The sequence below is a fragment of the Mastigoproctus giganteus genome, chromosome 8 (assembly GCF_048544385.1).
Source record: "Mastigoproctus giganteus isolate SK-2022 chromosome 8, ASM4854438v1, whole genome shotgun sequence".
NCBI classification, from domain to species: domain Eukaryota; kingdom Metazoa; phylum Arthropoda; class Arachnida; order Uropygi; family Thelyphonidae; genus Mastigoproctus; species Mastigoproctus giganteus.
The window spans coordinates 190,902,767-190,928,819 of record NC_143582.1 but is presented as its reverse complement, the minus strand read 5'-3'; the positions used below and the strand labels follow the sequence as shown (position 1 = coordinate 190,928,819).

General features: G+C 36.7%; 1 protein-coding gene across 1 annotated transcript in view; it reads right to left on the bottom strand.

The window, feature by feature from the left end:
* Nucleotides 1–26,053, bottom strand: part of LOC150082105 (uncharacterized) — a 118,859-nt gene that overhangs the window by 13,426 nt on the left and 79,380 nt on the right. The window lies entirely within an intron of this gene.

Here is a 26,053-nt window from a genome sequence, read left to right as displayed (position 1 = left end):
TAGATGCATAAAATCATTTTTAATCCCAATTTTCAGAAAAACATTCCGTTCGCAAAACAGCGCATATTAGTTTATCATCGAGCTTTAATTTTTTGGTAATGTGAATTTTTCCTAATTATATGTATGCATATGGAAAGGTAAATAAGTGATCCTAAAGGTTCTTGTGATGGCATAACTTATTCTTGTATCTCTTATTTTTATGACAGTTTTAAATATAGTTTTAACTTCATGTCAAACTTCATTATCCACATAATGTGTCAGCAGCATTACTGATAAGGAGTGAGCTTATCGCTTAGTCACTTTTGGTGCGGAATGACGTCATTTGCTTGCTTATTTATCTACATTGCTACCAGAAGTGAGAATGAACGAAGATTACTAGCAGGGTAACGGTGTCAGATGCCCCTAGTTTCTGGAGACAGTACCCGGAACTGACTACTTGTCGCTGATAAAATGTCCCTGGAAAACTGCAAATCGTGAAAGACATTTCTTTGAAAGTAGTGCAATTGCAGTACTACTGGCATTAATTACCTTCTTCTTTTTGCTGAAATAAAAGAAACAGAGTTGATATCTGGTTATCGAATCTGGATCAAGGAGGGGATGCAGCTAACTTGTGGTATTTGTTATAGCATTTCTTTTTAGTTTATTATCGATGTTAACAGGTGGAGTTGGTCTGGTTCCTGAAAGCAGCTGCCTCACACGATGTAATAACCATCAAGGACAGGGTTGTCGTAACTGAGTCGTTCAGCTGGGCAACCCGGTGATGAGAAATATCCGCTCTCATATATTGTTGGTATTGCCCATCGATTAGTCACCAATAATCAACGAACCGCGGTAAGACAATACGTTTTAAATAAATAGAAATACGAGTGGTGCAAGATCTTATCTTAATTATCATAATCTGAATCTTCTCTGGATTTTTCCTTCTCGAAATACTCTTCGTTGAACTTTACGCACTTTCGCCACCCTCGTACCCATGCATTAAATGCTTCTTGCAAGCCATTTTTCGAAAGACTGCGAAGCGCTTCCGTTGTGGCTCTGTGAGCATCGTTGTGTCGGATGCGAAACGCTTGCCTTTCAGAGCTTTCTTCAGACGTGAAAACAGGAAGAAAACACGTGGGCTAAGTTCGGAGAATAAGATAAGGGAGTTTTGGCAGAACCTCGGCATCTATGGGAGTGATCACTGCCTGCACAATCTTAGCCGTATGGGGCCTGGCATTGTTTGATGGAGAAACCATTTCACACCGGAATATGGCCACCCTACCAAGATGCTCATTACCATACGCTTCATTCATCTCGTTAACTGTTTCCGATGCATTTAAGCCCCATCTGACACAATAACGAATCGCATATCGCTGTTCAATCTGTATGTCTGACATTATACTTGCTTCAAAACGATCGTCAGTGACACGCGTCTAAAAAAATTCTCTTCACCAGCTCGACAAGTACTGGCATGCACACATAGTAGCGAGTTTTCTCAGTAGCGATCAGGAAGTCAGTTTTGTAAAGTACGCACGGAAAACATAAAATTTTGCACCAGTCCGCGAATTAAATGATCACCCCTCATATGCCCCTTTGGAGCAGCACTTTTTATTTAAACAGCATAGTGCAATATCGAGGTAACCTATGGTTAAATTCCTGCACAAGTAATTGATACAGTAGTGGACAAAAAAACTGCATCACCTTAAAAAAAGTAACATTTGTAGTGAAACGTATACGACATTGTTTGATTACAGTCATTTTGTTTGTCGCAATCAAAGGTATTTCGTCAGATAACGCTTCTATTGCGTCAGACAGTAATTGCAAGGTATTGCATCAGCCGTTTCTATAAACACGGCGTTGGAAGAGTATACACGCTCATTAATATCCTGTCTGTAAGCATTGTTCAATATGTTCATTGCTATTTTATTATTTGATTACTAATATTATTGTTATTAGTTCAGGTTATTCTCGAATTAATAAAATAGCAATGGCTTAATTTTATCAGTGCTCACCTCAGATTATCCGGGTATTAACACATTGAAATTATAGGAATGGTAAAGACATTAAAATACAATAGAAAAGTTGAGCTACATTAGTAATTTAAGATTATATATTGCGACAAATTTCACATAAAAATAAAGGTAATTTAAGTTCTTTATGTAAGGGACGTTCAATCTTTTGCTTCAATGGGGGCCAAAACAGAAAAAATGCAACGGGTTCACTTCGAAAACGAGCCGCATGTGTTCCTTACTACAAATCACACATTTTTCAAAATATAATTTAATTATCGTTACCAACGTTTAACATTATAAAAAAATTAATTATAAAAAACTTTTAAACAATTTATTATGCAAATAAATTAAAATATAAATAGCTGATTATAAAAAGCCAAAAAATGCCGAATAGAATTTCTACAAGTAGCAGTTTTCAGTAAATACATGCAACGCAAGATTTTTCCTTAGAACAAAAGTAGAAGGAATAAATGGGGTACAAGAAATGTTTTGGGGAGTTTTGAATTAAGCTGTCAATCATTGATTAGCTGATCGACGCACTTATTTGGTTTGTTGTTGCGTCGAGGAAGCTAAGGCAGTGAGGTGTCACTATACTATGTCCTATTTTCCGGTTTGTTGTTTAAAGTCTCAAACCAACGTGGAGTGTCAAAATGAATGCAATAAAGTAAGCCAAAAATATTGGAAAATGTAAATAGATTACTGTATAGCTAAATCTGCTTTAGTATGATGATTTCTGTTTTTTGTTTCAAAATTTACAGTTTTAGCCGAGATACATTGCTAGGGCAATCTAATCCTGATTGTTCGAGAGCCTGGATAACAAATCCAATTCCAATAAATTTCCAGCCACTTCTGAAGATTTCGAACTCTACATTATACTTAGGATCAATTTATTACAACGTATACAGCGATTTCCGATTGAAAATCAAATTGACAAATGCTTGACAAATAGTTAGATCAGCGTATCCGTTTCTATTGTCAGCTTAGTGTCATCAAAAACTGCTTAAAGTGCCAGTTTTCTGAATGTTCCTTATAGAGAACCGAACAGGAAGAGACAAATCGATAGCACATCGAAACAAACAAACAAAAAAAGGGAACTTCTGTAAAGTTTTCGCAAAAGAACAAAGTAAATGACATCCAAATGCAGTATTTACTTCGCTACTGAACCGCGAAAATCCATTACAGAATGGCCATTCAGTCTCTAGATACATTAACATTTTTTTTTTATTTCAATTGATCATGGTCTTACTGAATTTATTTTACCGCTGCAGTTTCGTATTTAACTTACGACAGCAGAAATTATCAGCAGACGAATACTTCTGTATTTGTAACTGTCTTTTGTAACCATCTGGGCAGACGTACCATTTTAATTATGGAAAAATACAAGATGGCGCTCCTTCATCAAATCAGATGAGTAATATCAGTTCCCTTTTGTTGTTCTTCTGTTATTATATTTCCGCGAGGTTGAATATTTGAACTCGAGATTTTTTATATTCATTTTTAGTCAGTCAGGAAGTCAATATATATTCTCTCTCTTTCTTTCTCTCTCTCTCTCTTAAATTTTGCAGCGACACCGTGGATTCGGTTCTATAATTAACTAGTTTTTATTATTCTGTTTCTTGTTTCAGGCTTTCTCCATTTGCCTGAGGCGTTAATTAATTTTTCTCTTCGTGAATGGATTTCCAGTTTTTTCCCCCCTCATTTTACGCGACGAACCTTCTGAATAAATTAATTTTATCTAATCCCTTCTTCGCCTTAAGTTCTTCGCACTTATCTAGCAAAGGATCTCGCTCAATGAGAATTCATAATTAATTCTCTTCAGGACTAAAACACTTCAAAAATCGGAGTTTTCGTTTTATTTTTTTATTATTATTATTTTTTTAATCTTGTATTACCTATTGAAAACCAGCTCTTCCCTTCATTCTATATATTAAATTAGTGAAAGTAGTTAGGAAAAATGTTTCTGAACCACTAAGAAATTCCAAGTATATAAAAACAGCTCATTCTATTATTAAGTTTTTAAATTAAAGTCATTCCACTGCAATCAATAATAATTGCATGTAATCTGTAATAAGAGATGCGCAGATTTTCTGCGCAGTGGTCTCATTGCAGATATACAGTATAGTCTAAAAAAAAAAAAAAATATAAGTTCAGCACTTACTGATAATTACTAAAATAATTATAATGCGAGAATTATTAATTAATAATAAAATTAGTATTACGTTATGTGAATATAATTACAAAAATGTTAAGCAAATATCTGGTGGTAACTGTAAAAGAAATGTAAAATAATAATTATTATTATCATGATTCGTTATTATTAATTATAATTAATTAATTAATAAATAATCGTGTTAATTAATGATATTTCTAAAATTATAATTAAAATTAAAATATTAAAAGAATGAATTAATAATATAATATATAGTAATAATTTTAATAATTATTAGTAATAAAGTATTTTAGATGAAAATATAATTTTGGGGCGTTGTATTATTTGAAAATAGTTCATTAATTTAATTATGTTGTTGTGGGATTTTAGGAGCATATGCGACTAAGGCTATGTTGTTCTGAAGTCGATTTTCTGTTTGCTTGAAGAAAAACCCAAGTTCCCCGGAGAAAAACCATGCTATCTTCGCCTGACACCAACTAACTCAGTTACGTTGTTAAAAAGGCACATAAAAATTCCTCTCGTCACTGGGATTCGATATGGTAGGAGAGGACGGTGATCTTGCCAACTGTGCTACCCACGAGGGTGTGATTATAAAAAATATATATTTAATATGACTTTAAGGAAACATACACAAGACTACTAAAAAAGAGTAAAACTCAACATGCTTGATATATCATAGATTTTCATCGATTATTGCACAATATTTGTACTAAACTATTTTTTACTATTTAAAAATTTTAAAAACATTAAAAAATTATAATTTTTATATTTAAAAAATATTATTTAAACTATTTTTACTACTAACTTATTTTTACTCTTAAGGAGCAACTGGGCGTCTACTTGTGCAACAATAGAGAACTCTTCTTCTGATAACTACAACTTATGTAAATTAGCATTACGATGCAAGAAAGCAAGCTTATATAGCATCAGCCAAAAAAAAAAACAAAAAACAAAAACCCTCCCATTTCACCCCTCCATTCGTTTTGCCTCTCCAGCTCAGCCTTAAATTTATTAAGGCCATCAACTTCCACAACAAAAGATGAAAGTCTGTTTCACCATTCAACCACCCGCTGGCTAAAGGCAAACTTCCGTACAACTATTCTACAACTGTCTTTCATCAATTTGAATCTATGCCCCCTCTGGTTCTTAATCTGAGAAAGAGGAAAAATCTCATCAGCATTCAGCTTGCTCAGCGCATTCAAGGCCTTATACACCTCAATCAGCTCACCTCGCAGGTGCCTACTCTCCAGGCGCTGCAATTTGCAGAACTTAAGCCTTTCTTGGTAAGAGCACTCCTTTGTTCCCCTAACCAATCTTGTTGCCCTCTTTGTACTCGTTCCAGCAATTCTACATCCTTCCTGAAATGAGACCTCCAGACTTGTACACAGTACTCTAGGTATGGCCTGGCTATTGCCTTTTCTTTGTGATCGATGTAAGGAGTGCACCGATCTTAAATTACAATTTGGTGCACTGATGGAACAATTTGAGTCCCTGAAAAAAACGAGTGCTTGCCCTCGAAAATAATGCATCTGGGAGCTCGTCAGGGACTCAAAACTCCAGCAATCTACCAAGTGATGCACACCCGATTCGAGCCTCAAAACAGAAAAACCAAGTGCAAACTACTCTGGTTAAAAAGGACATTGTTTTATTAGGAGACTCCACTGTCAGGGAAACGGGGAATATTTTTTGTAATAAAGATAGTTGGAGCAGAACCAGGGTATGTCTGCCGGGAGCAACTATTGATGATGTCACCAACATATTGTCAGATTGTCAGATTTTAAAGGGGGTAAAGAAAATATTATTATTCATGTGGGGACAAATGATGTTAAACGTACACGATCTGACGATTTGTTGGAAAAATACAGGACCATGCTGAGGAAATGTCGCGAGCTAGGCCATAATGTCTGTGTCTGCAATTCTGCCCAGACACGATAGGAGGGATTATATGTTAAGAGCCTTGTGGATTAACTCAAGACTTGAAGGAATCTGCAAGGCTTTAGGGGGTAATTTTCTATCAGCATGGCCCACACTTGTAGGTAGAAGGAATTTGTTTTGTAGAGACGGGATACACTTAAACAAAGGTGGTGCAAAAGTTTTTGCCAGTATTATTGAGGATACCTTAAAGGTTCAGGGAAACTGCTAGTTAGGGGGGATGTGGGTAATACTGACACGCGTTTATCTGATAATATTGGTCAATGTAACTCTTGCACATACCTTAAGAGTTCTTATCTGTTACCCCAACTGGACGTATTATCTAGATGTTCTGGGGGCAAAGACGTTTCACGTGAGCGGGTAGCTAATATCAGGGAAGAGAGCCTAAAAAACTTCAAGGGTTGTGTTAGGGTTGCTAAATAAACAAGAACAGTAAATCTTAATTGTTTATACAGTAACGTTAGAAGTGTCGTCAATAAAATGAGCGAATTCGAACTGCTGGTTAAAACAAGTAATGCTGACATAATAGGGCTTACAGAGACGTGGTGCCACCCGGAAATTGGGGATGATGAGTTCCAGTACGGCTTGTATAATGTATTTAGGAAGGATAGGTTAGATAGAAGGGGTGGTGGGGTAATGCTTCTTATCAGAAGCAGCCTGAGTACGACGATAGCTTTCCCGGATTCAGACATTTCACATGCTAGTATAGAGTCTGTATGATGTGAGATAGTTGGAAACAAAGGTATAATGCGTGTAGGAGTAATCTACAGACAGGTGATTGTGAAGATTATGACAAAAGCCTCTACATGCAAATGGAATGGGCAAGTAAGCGTCAATGCCTTATTATGGGTGATTTCAATTTGCCTCTAATTGATTGGAGTAAATGGGAAGGAAACTCGACATGGGGAACAAAATTTTTAAATCAACTAGATGACTGTTATTTGTATCAACATGTCAGGGAAAGTACTAGAGAAAAGAATATCCTAGACCTCATCATCACACATGAATCAGATGACATAACAGGGCTGACAGTAGAGGAACCAGTAGCAGGAAGTGATCACGGAGTTCTACGGTGGATGATGACGAGAGACGTAGCAGAAGTAAAAGGCAAAGGAATGGGTTTTAATTTCAGAAAAGGAAATTACGATGCCTTAAGGTACTACATGGCCTCTATTAACTGGGTAGATATCGCGCAGAGAATGAATACAATTGAACTGTTTTACGCTTTTAAAACATTAATCACAGATGCCTTGAATGCGTATATACCATTAAAAAAATACTCCACGAGAAGGGTTCCAAGTTGGATGAATAGTGAAGTTGCCGCATTACTTGAGCAGAAAAAGGTGGCATGGAAAGGTTACAGAGCAATAAAAAGTACTGACGCCTATAACAGCTACAAGGTGATGTGTAATAGAGCCACAGAAAAGGTTCGACAGGCAAAGGCAGTTTATGAGAAATCACTAGCAAACAGAGCAAAGAGGGGGGATAAAGAATTCTTCACATATATAAATGCCAAGAAGAGCAGGACAAACCAGATCGGACCTTTACGTAAGGGAAAGGGGATAGTAATAAATACACCAGCTGCCGTTGCAGATGAACTCAACAGTTATTTTGCATCGATATTTACAAATGAAAAGCCTTTTGTGGCAAAGGGAAATTGTGGGAGCGAAGTTAAAAAATATGTAATTAATGATATTGAAATTTCGCAAGATTATTTAATGAAAAAACTTTCGAGCCTACAGACCAGTAAGGCTCATGGAGTTGATGGAATATACCCTATAATCTTAAGAGAGGCGGCAAGCGAGTGCATTGAACCATTGAGGCTAATTATGCGAGCATCATTAGACTCTGGGGAGATTCCCTTGGATTGGAAAAGTGCAAATGTATCTCCCATACATAAGGGTGGCTCTAAAAGTGAAGTTGGAAATTATCGACCTGTCAGTCTGACTTCAGTAGTAGGGAAAATCATGGAGGCAATGATCAAGGGTGGAATTCAGGATCATTTGGATCGAATTGAAATTCTCAAGGATACTCAGCATGGTTTCGTAAAGGGAAAATCATGTTTAACAAATCTGGTTCGCTATTTCGAAAGGGTCACTCACGAGCTGGATTTAGGGAATAATTTCGACATTGTTTATTTAGATTTCAGCAAAGCTTTTGACTCAGTCCCACATGAGCGGTTGCTTTATAAGCTGGAACAGGTTGGAATCACTGGGAAAATCCTTAGATGGATAGAAGGATGGCTTCAGGGCAGGAGGCAGAGGGTTGTGATAAATGGCTATTCCTCAGATTGGGTTGATGTAAGAAGTGGGGTTCCCCAAGGATCAGTATTAGGACCACTGTTGTTTTTAATTTTCATAAACGACATTGATGAAGGGATAGAGGGCGTGATGTCTAAATTTGCAGATGATGTTAAAATTGGGAGAGTAGTTAATGATCACTGTCAAGCTGAGCTTCTTCAGAGAGACCTAGATAGACTTCAGGAATGGTCAGAAAAATGGCAGCTGTGCTTTAATCCAACAAAGTGTAAGGTATTACACCTGGGAAACAGTAATCCCAAAAAAACTTATTCACTTGGTGGAGTTCAACTAAAGCCAGTACTGGAGGAAAAGGACTTGGGTGTTACGATACGGTCAGACATGAAATTCTCTGAGCATTGTAAACAGGTTGCAAGGAAGGCCCATGGTGTCCTATCAATGATCTATCGAACTTTTGCATGTAGAGATAGGGACGTGATAATCCCATTATATAAGGCTTATGTTAGACCACACTTGGAATACTGTGTTCAAGTATGGAGACCGCACCTGAAGAAAGACATCGAGCTTCTTGAAAGGGTGCAAAGAAGGGTAACTCGCCTGGTGAGATCGGCAAAAGGGCGTCCTTATGAAGAAAGACTTCGAATATGTGGGTTGCAGAGTTTGGAAACTAGACACCTTAGAGGAGATTTGATTGAGGTGTTTAAGGCTCTGAGAGGCATCAGTAAAATGAATGAGGACAAAATTTTCAAGATTATAAATGATGCTAGAACTAGGGGACATAAATTCAAGTTACGGGGGGAAATGTTTAGATTGGATTGCAGGAAGTTCTATTTTAGCCAGCGAGTTATAAATTACTGGAATAAGTTGCCTTCATGGGTGGTAGAGGCCGACAGTTTGGGGAAATTCAAAGGTCATCTGGATAGTACTTTCGGGTAAGGGAAGCGCATAGGATGATAGGTTTAATTTCCTTTTTATTTATTTTTTATTTTATTAATTATTATTATTTAGTTATTTATTTTTATTTTTTTGTTTTTATCATTGTTTTGTTCGGATTTATTTTTTTTAATTTTTTTTTTTTTTTTTTTTTTGGCTGGTGCAGCATAAGCAATAGGCTTTCTTGCACCATGCGGCCGTTACTAATACTAATACTAAATACTAATACTAATTGTACAAGGGAGGTGATTTTGCCAGCACGGACAGGGAGGTGATTATCATCTCCCTGCCCGTGCTGGCAAAATTCCTATATATCACTGACAAGACTCCATGACCTGCCCTGGCAGCCCGTCTGCACTGATCAGCAAACTTCATATTTGACTGCACAATTACTCCCAAGTCTTTTTCACTTTCCACTTCCCTGAGTGTAGTACTACACAGGTGATACTACAATCAGGTATAGTACCACCTTGGATTATTGCTACTCATATGTAGTATGAATAACCTAAGTTTTTCTTGGGTTTTTGCTACTCATATGTAGTACTTTGCATTTGTCAATGTTAAATGTCAGTTGTCACTTCTCAGCCCATTTGCTCAACTTATTTAGATCCAGTTGGAGTAGCATACTGTCTTTACTGTCGTTAACAACCCTGCCAACCTTTGTATCAAATGCAAACTTGGACATTAATCCTGATATACTTTCATCAATATCATTGATGAATACACAAAACGACAATGGGCCCAGCACCGAACCCTGGGGAACTCCACTAATAACATTTGTCCACGAAGAGCAGTATCCATTGATTACAACTCTCTGTAGTCTCCCAGTCAACCATCCCTTTATCCATTGTAGCAACTTACCTTTAATGCCATACCTCTCCAATTTGTAGAACAGTCTTCCACGTGCACCAGTATCAAAAGCTTTCCTGAAATCCGAGTATATGATAACAAAATTATTTTTGACATTCAGTTCTTGTGACCACATAAAAGTATCCAATCAAATTGGTCAGACAAGACTTCCCTTTGACCCATAAAGGTAAAAAAAAAAAAAACCCATGCTGTGTCTTAACTATTACTGCAGTCTTGTCTAGATGATCCTGCAATGCTTCTTTAACCAGCGATTCCATTATTTTCCCCGGGAACACAAGTTAAACCAACAGGTCTGTAGTTATTTGTGTCACCTTTTGAACCCCCTTTGTGAATTGGTGATACATTTGCACACCTCCAGTCCATGGGGATCTCTGCTGAGTCCAAGAAAGCTCTCATAATTATGGCTAAGGGTTTGCTTACTTCCTTTGTAGTCTCCTTCAATACAACCGGATAGATCCCTTCCACCCCAGGTGCCTTCCTTATGTTTAACTTCAACAATTTCTCCTCCACTTTGCTCTCAGTTATTACAAAATCATTTAGCTCCCTGTTAGAGTTTGATGAACGTCTGGCACTCCCCTCATTGAATAACTCCCCATGTGGGAATGTAGGTACAAAATCCTCATTCAGTTTATCAGCTACCTGGGCATGATCATCAATATTCAACCCATCTATGTTAAGTGGTCCAATCTGATTCATCCCTTTCCTTCTAGAGTTTACATAAGTAAAGAATTCTTTGCCAAAGATGTCTCGTAATCTGCTTTCGCTTCCCTAACCGCCTTTGTGACTTGTTTACAGACACGGTTCTATCTGCCATAGGCTTCTGTGTCACCTGATACTTTATATGCATCCCATACATTTTTATTCTCTGCCACGAGCCTCATTAATTCATCTGACATCCATTTAGGCCTAAACCTTGAACAGTATTTCTTAGTTGGAATGAAAAGAATAGTAGCCTCCAAAATTAAGTTCCTGAAGGCTTCCCATTTAGAATTCAACGTTGGTAACATCATCAGTTGATCCCACTGTACAGAAGTTAAAAACTATCTGAGACCCCTATAGTCACCTTTACGAAAGCAAAAGCCCTTCTCTTTAGCCTTGATGGTAGTTACATCTTTAAGTAATTCCCACATCAATACATTGTTATCACCGTCATCCAGTGGTTCCTTTATCTGCAAATTCTTAATACGTAAATAATCACTGTTGATAATAAGATCAAGAGTATTACTCCCTCTGGTTGCCTCTCGAACATGTTGCTGTAGAAAACAGTCATCCAATAAATCCAAAAAAGTCTTCCTATTGTGCGAGTGGCCAACCACAAGTTCCAGTCAATATCTGGAAAGTTAAAATCCCCCATTATAAGACATTCTGATTTACTGGCCCACTCTATTTTTCTGCACAATTGCTCATTATACTCATCCGATTCATTAGGCCTATAACACACACCTACTCTCATTTTCCCTTTTCCCGTGCTTATGTCACACCAAACAGACTCAATATTGCATTGTTCACCAACATCAATTGGATTCACTTCTTTATATTTTATGTGTTTCTTAACTAACAGCATAACCCCTGCTCCCTTCCTGTCCTGTCTGTCCTTTCTGCACATATTGTACTCCCCAAATTCCAATTCTTCACTGCTTATATTTATTTGATACCACGTCTCTGATATCCCAACAATATTTGCTTTGATGTCTTGACTAGTACTTCAAGCTCATCAAATTTATTAACTATACTCCTAGCAGTGGTGTACATGCAAGTATACATGCACCTGTTTCTACTCTTAATTACCCTAACACAGCCCATGTATTTATTTGTTCCACTATAACTCCCAACAGTCCTGGAAATCTGCATTGCCTTGCTTTCCATGCTGCTGCTCATTCTAATAGAAGCAGTGGAAGAATCACTTTTGCCTCTGACTGCGGCCTCTGTTAACGTTTTAGTCTGTATATCTCCCCAAGCTAGCAGTTTTCCGACCCACCTAACACTGCCTCGATAGCATCAGCAAATATTCTTACAAATTATAACCATAATTAAAACTATAAATGCAAATACTCTTCAATCATGTAAGCATAATTACATAAATGCCAATTTTTAAGAGATTTCGCCTTTGTTTAATATGTAAAAATTTTTCGCTTTCATGTTATAATGCAATTAAGTTTATATTTCATTTTCATCATTAACTATAAGAATACGATTTATTAATGATTAATTAATATACAAAGAAAGGTGGCATGCAGAGACAGTAATCAACCTCTTCCATTATGTCATGGGTTGTACAAATCCGCAGGGTATCTCATTCATTTTAAATTAGGAGAAAAATTTGATACAAAATTTTAATGCCATAGAATTTTAATAGTACAGCTTGTCACCTGTACTATCCTGAACTGAGGTTAATAAATAAAACCAATGACCATACATCAGTATTCGTAACTACTTAGCAGTAAAGCAACCATAAACTGATTCCTTTTGAATATGGAATAGTTCTCCTGTGATAACAATGCAAAAAATGTGGGTCACATGAAGTGTATTAAACCACAGACACTTGGCATCCCGATTCATTGTACGATAATACCCCCAGATGCTATTTACTGACAATAATGGCTATTCATAGATTTGCATAATGCGAAACGATTTTTATTGGATGTCAATAGTTGAGTTCCAGATTCAGCGAAACAAAGGTCTTCCGCTTTACTGCGATTACGGAAGCTGTTTCCATGTGACAGCTTCGTATTATTAAACAAGGATGAGGGTCCCCCACCGTGAAGAAGAATGCAACAGAAATGGAAATGAAATTGCACCAAGTCAAAGAATGGGGAGTTGAATAACGATGGCTCTCTTTACATGGAAAATGACTCGCTATCAAGTCCAGGCATGAAATACTGCAGTGACTTCCGAACATATGGTAGATAGACATTACCAGAATTCTTTCAGCAAGTGAGCATGAGGAGTTAATCCGTTAATGGCTTGTAAGAAGTTTTCAAAAACAGGACGACTTATATGCTTTTAAAGGTTGCCACCTTGTGTGGCCACTTTTACTAGAATCTGCTGTTTTAGCTGCAGTTTATGAGTTCTGGTGTAAATCCTTACTGGCAATAAATTCTGTCATTCTCCAAGAAAGTAACGCTATGTGTTACTATTTCGAAGAAAATGGTACGGGTTTTTATTACCTTAATATTATTCCTCAGAGTTAGGCCTAATGAAACGCATTTTGCCTTTTGGTGACTTTTTTTTTTTTATTTCATTCTCTTTTTTATTATTTAAATAAAAAGAGTGTGCCTTGCAGTAACAGCTGTTTCTGTAATAGTACTTCGCTCAGCCAGGGATGTCATCAACGATTCGATTGACTCAGAACATAAGCACGTGTGGCCTCTATCAGAGAGAGACAGAAACCGGTCCCAAGGCGATGGATGAGCATTTTCCTTTCTATTAGGGAAGGGGATGTGAAACTGAGAGAAGAGAGGAGAGAAAATGGGAGCCATATGTGTGAAGGACAAATCAAAAGCTTAGCGTACATATATTCTCTAAATCAATAGTATCTTGGAGCGGAATGTAAGGTCAACGCGAAGAAGACTGTTAAGTTAGCAAAGTTCCTTTTGTTACATTTAGCACATTTAAAAAAAAAAACTTTCAATGGGAAAATCATAAGAGATTTCTTCCGGACTTTTCCTGTAAAAAAAAAATGTTTTAGCATTCCTTCAAATATTAAAACTAAGGTCACTAAAATTTCGAAATTAAATGATTCGAAAATGGTAAAATCGTAAAAGCCCCTTAATTCATGTTACTTGTTGTTCAGTAGTATAAAGGAAGTAATATGCAATATAATCGAATTTGGTTACTCTATCACTGTAATTAGTTGCATTGATTTGGTACTAAGGAGCATTTATTTTTAATGGGTTAAGAGTGTATTGCCGACCGGGCTAGCCGAGTGGGTAAAGTACCTGCCCGGCAACCCAAAGGTCGCGGGTTCGATTCCCGCCTCGGGCTTGGATCAAAGTACTGCAAAAAACCTTGGGAGGTGCAATATGGCCACAGAAGCCGATGCGCCAACAACTATAAAAAAAAAAAAAAGTGTATTATAAATAAACTAATCAAAAATGCATACGGACGACCAGTAAATGCTTCATCCAGAAAGGACAGTTTTATTTGAAAAATTGGCTGCATAATTGTGACATGCATTGGCTACAGATCTGTGAATGTGCAATCAAGTAAGTAGGTAGGCAGCCCGCGGGAGTAACAAGGTGGATATAGTCACCATCCTCCCACACCAGCTGGAAAAGACCTAAGTTTTAATTCTGTCAATGATGAGAGGAAATTTATGGTCATTTTCACAACGTGACTCAGTTAGTCGGTCAAGTGAGGTTAGCATGGTTTTTCCTACCAGAAACTCGGTTTTTCGTCTAGTAAACCGGCAAATTGACCACTGAACACGAAATTTACAGTGCAATATGGTTTAAGTAACTGATGCACTCTAAACCGTACGAGAATTCGTCCTCGTGGATAGCACAGTTGGCAGAATCGCCGTCCATCCCACACCGGGTGGAAAAGACTTGAGTTCGACTTTTGTCGAACTCATGGTTCTTCCCCCTGAATCTCGGGCATTTCATCCAGCAAACAGAAAATTGACCCGCAGAACACACGCAATTAACGACCAGACTGAATAATTCTTTTAACTGATGGTTCCCGTAAAACGATTCCGGGTGTTGGCCTGGTATGTCACTCCCTAATATAGGATGAATTATCCTTTTATCACCCGGCGTATATCCAGAGACGCGCATACAGCCATCACTGGGACGTTCACTGGCGTCTCAGCCCCTTATTTCACGGCACAAGTACAAGAGTTGACTCAATGTGTACCGAAGAGACTTTCTCCAGCTTATGAACTCCTTATCGTAACGTTTAACCAGTTGTACCGCTGTTAATGGTGGCTATAATTCGTATTGATGTACGAGGCGTACATCAATAATTTTCGTAGGTAAATATACAAACTAATAATTTTATTCTACATTGATAACTGTCATTCTACTTGTTTTAAGCTCAAACCATGCACTCTATTTTAGGTGGGGCAATTCGTTGACGATCAGCGTACCGAGGGGAGCTTTGTGAGAATATAAATTTAATGTGGTTCTAAAGAACTGTTCTTTTATTAAATCATATTCTATTTAAGCTCCAAAGAAGGTTTATTCGATTTTTCACCACGTCAAAAGAGAGATGGAGATTTAATATTACCTTATCATATTTTAGAATTCTTTGGACCATAGGTGGGAAGATACCCACTGCATTTGAAACATGAATGATATTGGCTAGAATATAAATAACTTTATATGATGATTTTTTTGGTCTACACCATCCCTAGAATGACATTCTATCGTATTAGGTGACGCGTGCCAGATACAGCTTCCATTATCCGTGCTTGAATTCAATTCAAATATCACTGTAACAGAACAATAAACAATTATCATTTTATCTTGTTGTCGCAACAAATATTGCAAATAAACCTTTAAACTGGAAAATATGTGGATTAAAATGGATCAAATAACAAATAGAGAGATATGAAAATAACTTTGCAGACAATTATGAAAAATTAAAATTCGAATTCCGACCAAATATGACTGACTATTATCTAGAAGTATAATATTGTTATTAGATAACTGAGCCAGTTCTGGCCCCTTAAATTTATAGTGGTTAATTTCGGAAGTAGATATCCACCTAAAATATTTACACTCATTTACTTTCAAACAATTTTTTTTTTATTTTAAGCTGCTGTCCGATTATTTCTAGCAAGAGGGTAATTTTTAAGGATCTTTCACATGTGGCTCAGTTAGTCCGTTTCGGGAAAGTTACCGTTTCTTCCCAAAAACTCGGGTTTTTCATCAAGAGAAACTGAGCACAGAATACACACAGTTTAAAAATACAGTCCATTGCCTAGCTGCGTTTATGCAAAAGCAAAACATCAACTGAAACGGAAAAGTTAAAGTTCTCTAATAATCCTCTGTCTTGTCTGAATGCGGCTTATCCAACCATGACACATTCAAATGAGCCGCTACTGGGTGTAGATCAATATAATCGTTCGAGTTCTCCAAACTATACTGCCCCTAAGTTTTGGCAGAATATCAAAATTCCGGGGATACGAGTTTATATAAATTACACATTTGTCAGTTACCATCCGGGTTCTTCATCATATTTTAGATATTTCTTAGACGAAAATTTTCATCACACAAAAAATCAACTTCAAAATTGTATTGCGCCAAGTTCTGAAAACATGATACGTTGATGAATGGCCAGCCACACGACTCATTAACCAGAGAAGTCATTCGCTTTTTTTTTTCCTTTTTCCCCTATAGTTTGGTGTCTAATATATCTTTTTTATTCAGTTTTTGAAACATACTTCTTCGGGTGAAAAAACGTCTTACATAAAAGAATTTTAACATAAACCGATGTTCTTCCAAAATGCAACGAAAGTATTTTTCATCTTTCCTGTTTTATTTAGGAAAATTAAAACGAAAAATGTCATCTAAATTAAAAGAAAAATTATTAATGTTCATCTAAAAGGAGCCTTTAGATTAGTACACGAAAAACAACCTACCTCAACCAGGAAATCGCATTTTTCATCCCAGAAACATGCAAACCGATTATGAAACTCATGCAATTTACAGACATGATATGCCTACATGTATTCAATAATATTAGGGCTTAAGTTAAGTAATAAGTTAAGTGTTTATGTTAAGTAACGTTCTGAGGCATCAATGTATTGTATCAGTAATTGTGTATTCTTCGGTCGCTTTGATCTTTTGCTGGACGAAAGTAAGTTTATTTTCCCAAATAAAAATCATCATATTGAGGTGAAATTATTAACGCGGATATTAATATGTTGCAAATTAAAATTGTGCACTTTAATAAATTAATATGATTGAAAATATACAGTTATGCCTATCGAAAATATGCATATTTTGATGAAACACGCTATTAAACATATTTAATCTGAGGATTTTGGTGCTCCAGGAGAGATAATGAATGATATTTCTAGAACCTAAATGTTTTGATTATTTGTGAAAGTATAGCGTTGCTTTCATTTTCATCTGAAACCGAATACCTTATTAGTTCTCCAATAAATTTCATTATTAAACATGCAGGTAGTGAACAGGATAATGAAAACACAGACCAAAAGTTAATCAGTATTGTATGGCCATAAGGCCTAGATATCACTGATATAGCCCCACCATGGCTAGCAGATGGTTATGATTACCTTCTACACAAATGCCATAGAGATGTAATTTTTAATGGGCTATTTTCACAGAGTGGCCGAGTTAGTCGGTCTCGGCTAACAGTCTCATGATGTGCTATAGAAATTCATTATTAATGTAGAAAATTCATCCAGAAAAGAGGCAAACAGACGTTATAATACGTGCAGTATACTGATGCCTCATAGCCTCACTTTGATTCATAAAAATTTACAAATAAAAAGAGCATAAAATGTACTTAGACGGCCCAGTATTTTGGAAACTAGAATACCTATTCTTTATTCTTATTCTCAGAATTTCAATTAATGGTTTTTGTTTTGTGGTGCACTTCTGTAACTACAATTTATTAAAAACTTGTTAACTTACCCGCATATGGTTCCAATTTAAAAGCATTCATAACGAATTTTTGTTGTTAAAGCTAAAAGCACAATTATTTCTTACGTTGTTTAGCCTTTTCTCTGATTACATTTTTTTTTTATATATCGTTTCTTATTTTAAAAAATACGAAAAGAACAGCAGTCATACTTAAAATAAATTATTAAAGTCATTTCTATCCTCAAGCTCGTTGTCATTAAAAACAAAAAACTGTCTGGCCATCAACAGTTTCTTGAAACAATCTGACTCAAGTATTTGTCGCCCAAAATAATCACATAAATTAATTACCTCCTAGCTAACTGGCTCATTTAAGAATGTTTCTGCAATCTCTCACGGACCGTTAACCTCCTACGTTATTATAACGATATGCGCTTTCATTTCACGATTTTTCTAACTCTTTGGACTTGTCATGTCTTTGGACATTTTTTAACAACTTAATGACCTTGTTCTGCGCAAATTACTTACAACTACATTCGAAATTACCAGTAACTACAGCAATTCATTTTCGATAATATAAAATAATAAGCGAAATCTTAGAGGAGGTCATCTGCTTGGATTTTAAGATGTGTAAAGTTCTATTACGAGTCGTAATAGAACTTTATTCATTCTAATACGAGTCCGGGAGAAAAAACCATGCTAACCTCGCCTGAGACCAACTAATTCAACCAGGTTGTGAAAAAGGCCCGTAAAATTTCGTGACTTTGTCGACGGGACTTGAACTGAGGTCTTTTCCACCCGGGTTGGGGTGGAGGGCGATCCTTTCAACTGCGCTACCTGTAAAATTACTTTATATATTATGCTATACAATTATGTTATAAAGTCGGTTTATTAAGTGTTTAAATTTATAATTTCTAGATGATTCTAATTTGTAGATAGATGATAGATAATTTGTAGAAAATAATAATGGGTTCCGAAAAAGGAATCCATTATTATTCTCCAAAAGACCATTATTACAACAGGAATTACTGTTCAGTATCGTAAAAAACCAGAATCATTTTCATAATTCAAGTTAGCTAAGGTTCTTATTCTAGTTATTATGAATTTTGCGCTTGAGAGCCCTCTTTAAGTAATAATCCAACATTTTCTGGCAAATTTATTTCAATTTTCTCTCTTCACTGACAAAACCAGGACATAGCGTTTGTCATTTTATAACTTTCGCTTGTGTTTTCGTTACCATGGAAACAAAGTAAATCGTGTTATACGGTGGACATTTCTGTGCATAAGAAAAATAAAAGAAAATGGAACTAAATAATTAGGCAATGAAAAATTGCAGGTCTTTATAAAGTAAAGTAAGTAAAAGAGAAATAAAATGAAATTTTACAAATGCCCCTCAAAATTGATGTTACTTTTCTTTGCAGAAATCTGTGGCTTGTCAAGGATTTCTCGTATCAAATTTATGTCTAGAATTATTATTTGTTAAAGGTACACTGCAGACCATTCTATACTTACTGTCCCAAAATATTAGAAACCATTAATCAATATCTAGTAGGGTCATCTTTTTCCCGAATTAGAGCCCGTAGACGGCGTAGCGTGGATTCCACTAGGTGTCTGAGGGAGTTTAGCACCACATTTGACCATTCTTCCATAAGGATATTTCTTGATTGCTGTATTGTGGTAGGTAGAGAACTGCGAAGTGGAACTGCCCTTTCCAACATATCCCAGACCTTCTCAATTGAATTCAGATCTGGAGAATTAAGCGGCCAGGGTAGATGATGGAAATATCGGAATGTTCTTTGAACCATTCTCATGAGTTTTTGCACGGTAGATAGTTGCATTGTCGTCTTGAGAGAATCCATCGAATCCAGATAAAAATGAAGTATTGCAGGAGACGTTGGTCGGATACGAAGAAGGATACTCATTGGAGGCAACACCTAACTATATGAGCGGACTCACTCCGTACAAACAGAACATATCCCTATACCATGATACCACTTCCAGCCGTCAGACCAGACAATCTTTTTCAACTGTTTGACAGTCTTGACGTTGGCAACACAATTCCAGTCGGTTCTTTTATTTTATTTTTACAGAAAGAAGTGGTTTTCGTATGGGTACACGAATACCAAATCCCAGATTCTTCAACTCCCGCTGCATAGTTTGGCTGAAAATGGTTCTCTCTTTGGCTAAAACCGAATTGTTCAGTCATTTGTTCACATTGTATCTCATATACTGTAGATATTACAATTGAGGAATAGCAACCCAAAATAAATTATCCATTTGGTGGTGTTGAATTAAAAAGCAGTAGAAGAGGAAAGGGATCTGGGAGTTATGATACGGGCAGATATGAAGTTTCTGAGCAGAGTAAACAGGTAGCGGAAAGCCCATGGTGTGCTATCGATGATTTAGAGATCCTGTAGAGATAGGGAGATCATAATCCCACTGTATAAGGCAATTATAAGACTGCATTTGGAATACTGTGTCCAAGTATGGAGATCTCATCTCAAAAAAGATATTGAGCTTCTTAAAAGGGTTCGAATACCGGCAACTCGAATGGTGAGATCGGCAAAAGAACGATTGTACGAAGAAAGACTCTGATTATGTGGGCTACAGAGCTTGGCAACCAGGCACCTCAGAGCCGACTTGATTGAGGTTTATAAGACTCAGAAAGGATTATTAAAATGAATGAAGGCGACAGTTTGAATAAATTCAAAGGTCAACTGTTCTTTGAATAAATTTAAGACTTTTGAAAAGCTGTGTCCAAGTATGGAGATCTCATCTCAAAAAAGACATTGAGCTTCTTAAAATTGTTCAAAGACGGGAAACTCGAATGGTGGGGTCAGCAAAAGGACGACTGTATGGCGAATACTATTACTATATTCTTAAGCACAATTTACATATTTTTGCATGGATTGTTGCCTATGGAGCAAACATCCATGGTTATAATCAAGCGGCTAGGTAACGTAGTTCTTAACAACTTGTCTCACTTTCAGGTAATGGGATTGTTATCCCATTACCTGAGACGTGAGATGTGAGTGTTATCCCATTACCTCACTGTTAATGGGATTGTTATCCTATTAACAGGCAGTGAGACAAGAAAATTTCCTATTGTCTTGTTTCGCCGACCACAGGTTGGAAAATACTGCTTTAAATAATCCCCCAACGAGGTCTTAAGGATTGAGATTGTGCTAGCTAAATCAGCAAGCAATTGAAAAACAGCGGAAATTGCGATCATTGAAAAAATGAGTTGCAAAGCACCTAGGTCAATCAGTGGCGTAGCTAGGATAGGGTCAGCATAAAAGAACCACTGACGCCGAAATCTGGTAATGTGGCGCTTTTTTAGAAAGCAAATGGCACCTTTTTTTGTGAATTGTAATTGGCGCCTTTTCTGTGACTGTACCTACTGACAAAAAATCCTGGCTACGCCACTGAGGTCAATCCTTTCAAGAGGAGGTATTCGTGACGTACAACCGGGGAGTTACTGCTGTTCTGATAAAGAGTTTCACCACATTTTAATCAACCTATACGCCAGAAAGTACAATGAAGATTTAGTTAATCATATATTCAAGTAAAATAGCTGATGCATCGCATCTCCTGTGGATTTCGAAGACATTCAGTACGATACTTGTCTTCGGGGATATAGGTGATGTACACTGAGTGATCACTGAATTATGACCACCCCTATGAAAACTGAATGCAACCCGTTGACCACGTGAGGTACGAGAGTGCAGAGTTAGTCGACCTACGAAGCATAGATAAGGCGTCACTGGTTCAGTAGGTAGTAACATTCCGAGCGTGATGGGTAAAAGGAAGGATTTATCGGACTTTAATAAAGGACAGATTGTGGGAGCTCGACGAGCTGGTGCCTCGATTTCCCAAAGGGATGAACTGGTGGGGTGTTCGAGAGCCCCCATAGGTAAAGTGTACCAGGACTGGCGTCAAAATGGTCAAACGGCAAAACTGCAAAAGTCAGCGAAAGGTTGAAGTTAGAGGTGAGCACTGGGTCGGACGACTCGTAGGCGAACAGTCGCAGCACTCTTTGAGTTGACTACCCAATGCAACATGGGCCAACCCAGAACAATATCTGCCATGACCATGCGTCGCACGCTCGCATGTATGGGCTATACCAGAAAACGACCCCTACGGCATCCTCTCCTAACCAAGGTTCATCGACGTAAAAGACTCCCCTGGTGCAAAGAGAACGCAAGTTGGACGTTAGAAGACTGAAAGAAAGTGTGCTGGTCGAATGAATCACGTTATTTACTCTACACCGTGGATGGTCGTGTACGGATTTGGCGTCAACAACATGAGGCTCTTCATCCATCATGCATGGTATCAAAAGTGCAGGCCGGTGTAGGCGGTTGTATGGTGTGGAGCATGTTTCACTGGCAGGAACTTGGACCCCTGGTGCATGTGGAACAACGTATAACGGTCTCCGCTATTGTCAACTGCTTGCTGACTGTGTAAACCCCGCTGTATTACGCTTTTTTCCGAATGACGATGGTGTCTTCCAAGATAACAATGCGCCGAGCCATCGGGCACTTGTGCAGGAATGGTTTGAGGAACACAGTTCTGACTTCTAGCATATCGATTGGCCTCCGAACTCCCCCGATATCAATCCTATAGAGCACTTGTGGGATACTATGGAAAGGCATATCAGGATACACCAATCACCTCCACACCTGCATTGCTGACTGCATTACACACAGGTTGGTTGGCCATACCTCCCGACATATTGTTGAATCAATGGCACGTCGGATAGCTGCTGTACTGAGGGCAAAAGGAGGACCTACGAAGTATTAGGTAGGTGGTCATAATTGAGTGATCACTCAGTGTAATTCATCACATGACAAATGACCTCTAATCAATATCATGACCTTCTTACTAAGAATAATTGGTACACACAGTCACTCAAAGGTCAGAAAACAAATTTAGACCCTGTTGTTAATATCCGTTAGATATAAACAGTATGGTTATTATTAAATTTTAAACACAGATGGGAGGGATGATGGTGTGAGTGCAACTGACCTTGACATTAATGGGTGTGTTGCTAAAATAAAGGGGACCCCGCGCGAGCTCCTTGTTAAATTTTTGAGGAGTTATCCGAACTATTTTAACTGGGGATGACCCTCAGCTCAAATTCTTCTGCAGCGAGCCCCATGTTGACAAACCCCTTCATAAAGGAATTAGATCTTATCGGTTATAGCAGTATTTCAAATTAAGGAAGTGTACAAAGGCTATTGCTGTAATCCTGAAACCTGATCTTTTAACTCGATCATTTTATTATAAAATTACAAAACTTGCAAACTTAAAACTGCGAAACAGAAATCTTCATTTAAATTCTAATCACGTGCAACAAAAGCAAAATCCATTGAAAAGTCTTTAGAGGTTCGGGCTGATTTCTCCAGAGATAAGACGTCGGTATAGAAAGCCCCAGTGAACACGGTTACAAGCATTTTATATTAGCAGCATTCCAGAGCAACAGAATTCCATCGTACAACCCCCAACACGTTCCCTGAAAGAACGTTAGGAAAGAAAGGATGATATACCCACTGCAGAATAAAGGCAGACAGCTAAGAAATTTTCCACGTGTGTAAACTGCCTGTTTCGAAGAGACCAGAGACTGGAATTCTCCTTTCCTTTTCATTTCCTTGAACTTACAACGAATTCTTTTCCTTTTCTTTTGAAGTTTCTTTCTATTCTAAGAAATATTGAAAATTGGGGACTGCTGGGTTGTTGTATTCACTGTAATCGCTTATATACGATATTTTAATTTGCTAAGCTATATATATTACATGATATTTTAGATTGGAAGCAATTATGTACAACATGGTCCAAAATAAAATAGCCCGAACTAACTTTATTTAGTTTGATATAATTGTAATATCAAAGTTGTTGATTACGTTTTCATACAATTCAACACAACTATATACACAGCGAAGTAACAGATTTGTTTTATAAAGTGGCCCAATTCGGGTCAAGCGCATGCGCAATGAGAACCATACAAAGATTTTGGAAATTATAGTTCCGTCACGGATTATGATTGCACTAAAGATTGCCAGTTTTTCATTACGAATAAATAAAATAAAACAGCAATGTATAGATGGAGTTACCCATAATGCCTTGTCCATTGATTCAGCCATTGCTGAAAGCAAATCTCAAACACCTGTTTCTTTATCTCTTGCAGATGCTGTTTCGATTTTGTTGAACCTTCAAAGTGTGATTTAACCCTCTTGAAGTTTAAATTTTAGTCTCGGACACAGAAATATATCACAAGGAGCTGGATCTACAGAGTATTATGGGATTTAAAAAAAAAATAATAAAAATAAGTTCGAAATTTAGCCACCAGGAGGCTTAGTAATTTATTCATTCCGATAAACATACTTTGCGTTTGTTATGAAAAAGAATGAGTCTGGGATCAGGAGAATTCGAGGGTTTATTTGTCATGGTCTTATTTTTCGTCAGGAAAGTGCCCTATATTACAATAATTTTATGGAAGAGGCCCTACCTCTCCTAAAATGATAATACACCATGTCACAAAGCAAAGAATTATAAACATGTGTTTGAAGAGCACCATATCGGGACATTGAAATGGCCAGCACAGAACACCAACCTCAATCCAAATTTGGAATGAACTGGAAAGAAGAATTAGGACAAGGCCAGGACAGCCCTCTTCGTTAATGGAATTCACGAATGCTTTAAAAATGAAGCACAGTACCACTAGCATTCTACCAGAAATTAGTTGAAAGCCTTCCACGACTTTTTTTTGAATAAATACATGTTTTGTTTATAAGTACATCATTTTTGGTCATATAGTGTACTTGTAGTAAATATAAATAAATCCTCATTTGTAATAGCCAAAATTGATCACCACTTGATAACACTTTTGATTTCTTGTTAGCACATTTGCTATCTATAAGGTATTGGTTCGCTTGCTGTTGTTAATAGCAAAATTAAAAAAGAAAATCAAAATTAATTAAAAGCGGAACAATAGATAACAAGTATGCTATCTATTGTTCAGTTTTTAATTAAATTTGGGAAGACTCGACAAATCGTTTTCAAAGAGTGAAATAGAAAATTTCATAAAAATCCATCCACTGGGAGCAGAGTTATTACGTGTGGACGGACAGACAAAGAAATAATAATTGCAATATTGATTCCATTGGTTGGATTTCAATGATATTTGGAATGGCTCGACCAATTAGTTATTGCATGTGGACGGACGGACATGGCAAAGAAAATAAGTGCATTGTGCATATGCTAACACATCTAAAAGCGGATAACGTGATTATTTGAAGATTTATGGACAACTTGGCAAGCAGCCATATTTGTGACAGATTACATTCTTCGTGATTCTTTTAAGCGTACTTAACGCATCACAACAGTGTTACCAAAGTAACGGCAAGAGCATAACCACAAAAAATCAGTCTCGGTTAAAAAAATAAAAATTTATTGGTACCCGATTTCTCCTTCAGGTGGCTAGCAACATAAATGCACAAAACCGATTCCTCAAGAAATATATCTATTTCAAATTAATATATTCAAAATCTGACGATTAATATTATTCTTCCTATTAGGGGGAGAGCAGGTATACTTAATAAATTAATAATTTGAAGAAATAATTTGAAAATATTCTTATACAACTAATTAATTTTATTAAAATATTAATTTTACATTAATATTTTTATAAGCAATTATTAAATTTTTCCTAATAAAAGTCAACTCTTTCTAAAAGTACAGATTTTAGCATTTTTGCCTTACCTCTTACTGAGCATCTTAAGGCGGTAATAATAGAATTTGGAATGCTCGATAAATGAGTTATTGCATGTGGACGGACATTTTATTTGAGGCCAAACTGAAACTGTTTCAAATTATTCTGAAATGAAATATTCACTAACTGTAGTTGTTTTAAGTTTGTTAAATATTAGTTTTGTTACTAAAATGCATATTTTAATAATAAAATTAATTGAATCATTAAATGAAGTGTTTTATTATCAAGTGTTAAGTTTTTTTTAAGTAATAATTGAACTTTTAACAATTAATTTAACATTATTGTACATGAAGGGATAATCCTCATTCTTTATCTAGCGTTGAGCTAACTAAGTTTGTCTCTTAGTACGAGTATATCCTTGGTGATTCCCTTCTACTTCTCTCTGTCTCTCTCAGGGTAGCTCAGAATTTTTTTTTTTTTTTTTTTGGCTGGTACAACAAAAGCCTCAGGCTTCCTTGCACCATATGACTAATAATAATAATAATAATAATAATAATAATAATAATATTGATTTTATATTGTGGAGCATTCCACCCCGAGTTGCCTCGGTATTGTACTACTCACTTCTCGCATCTCACATA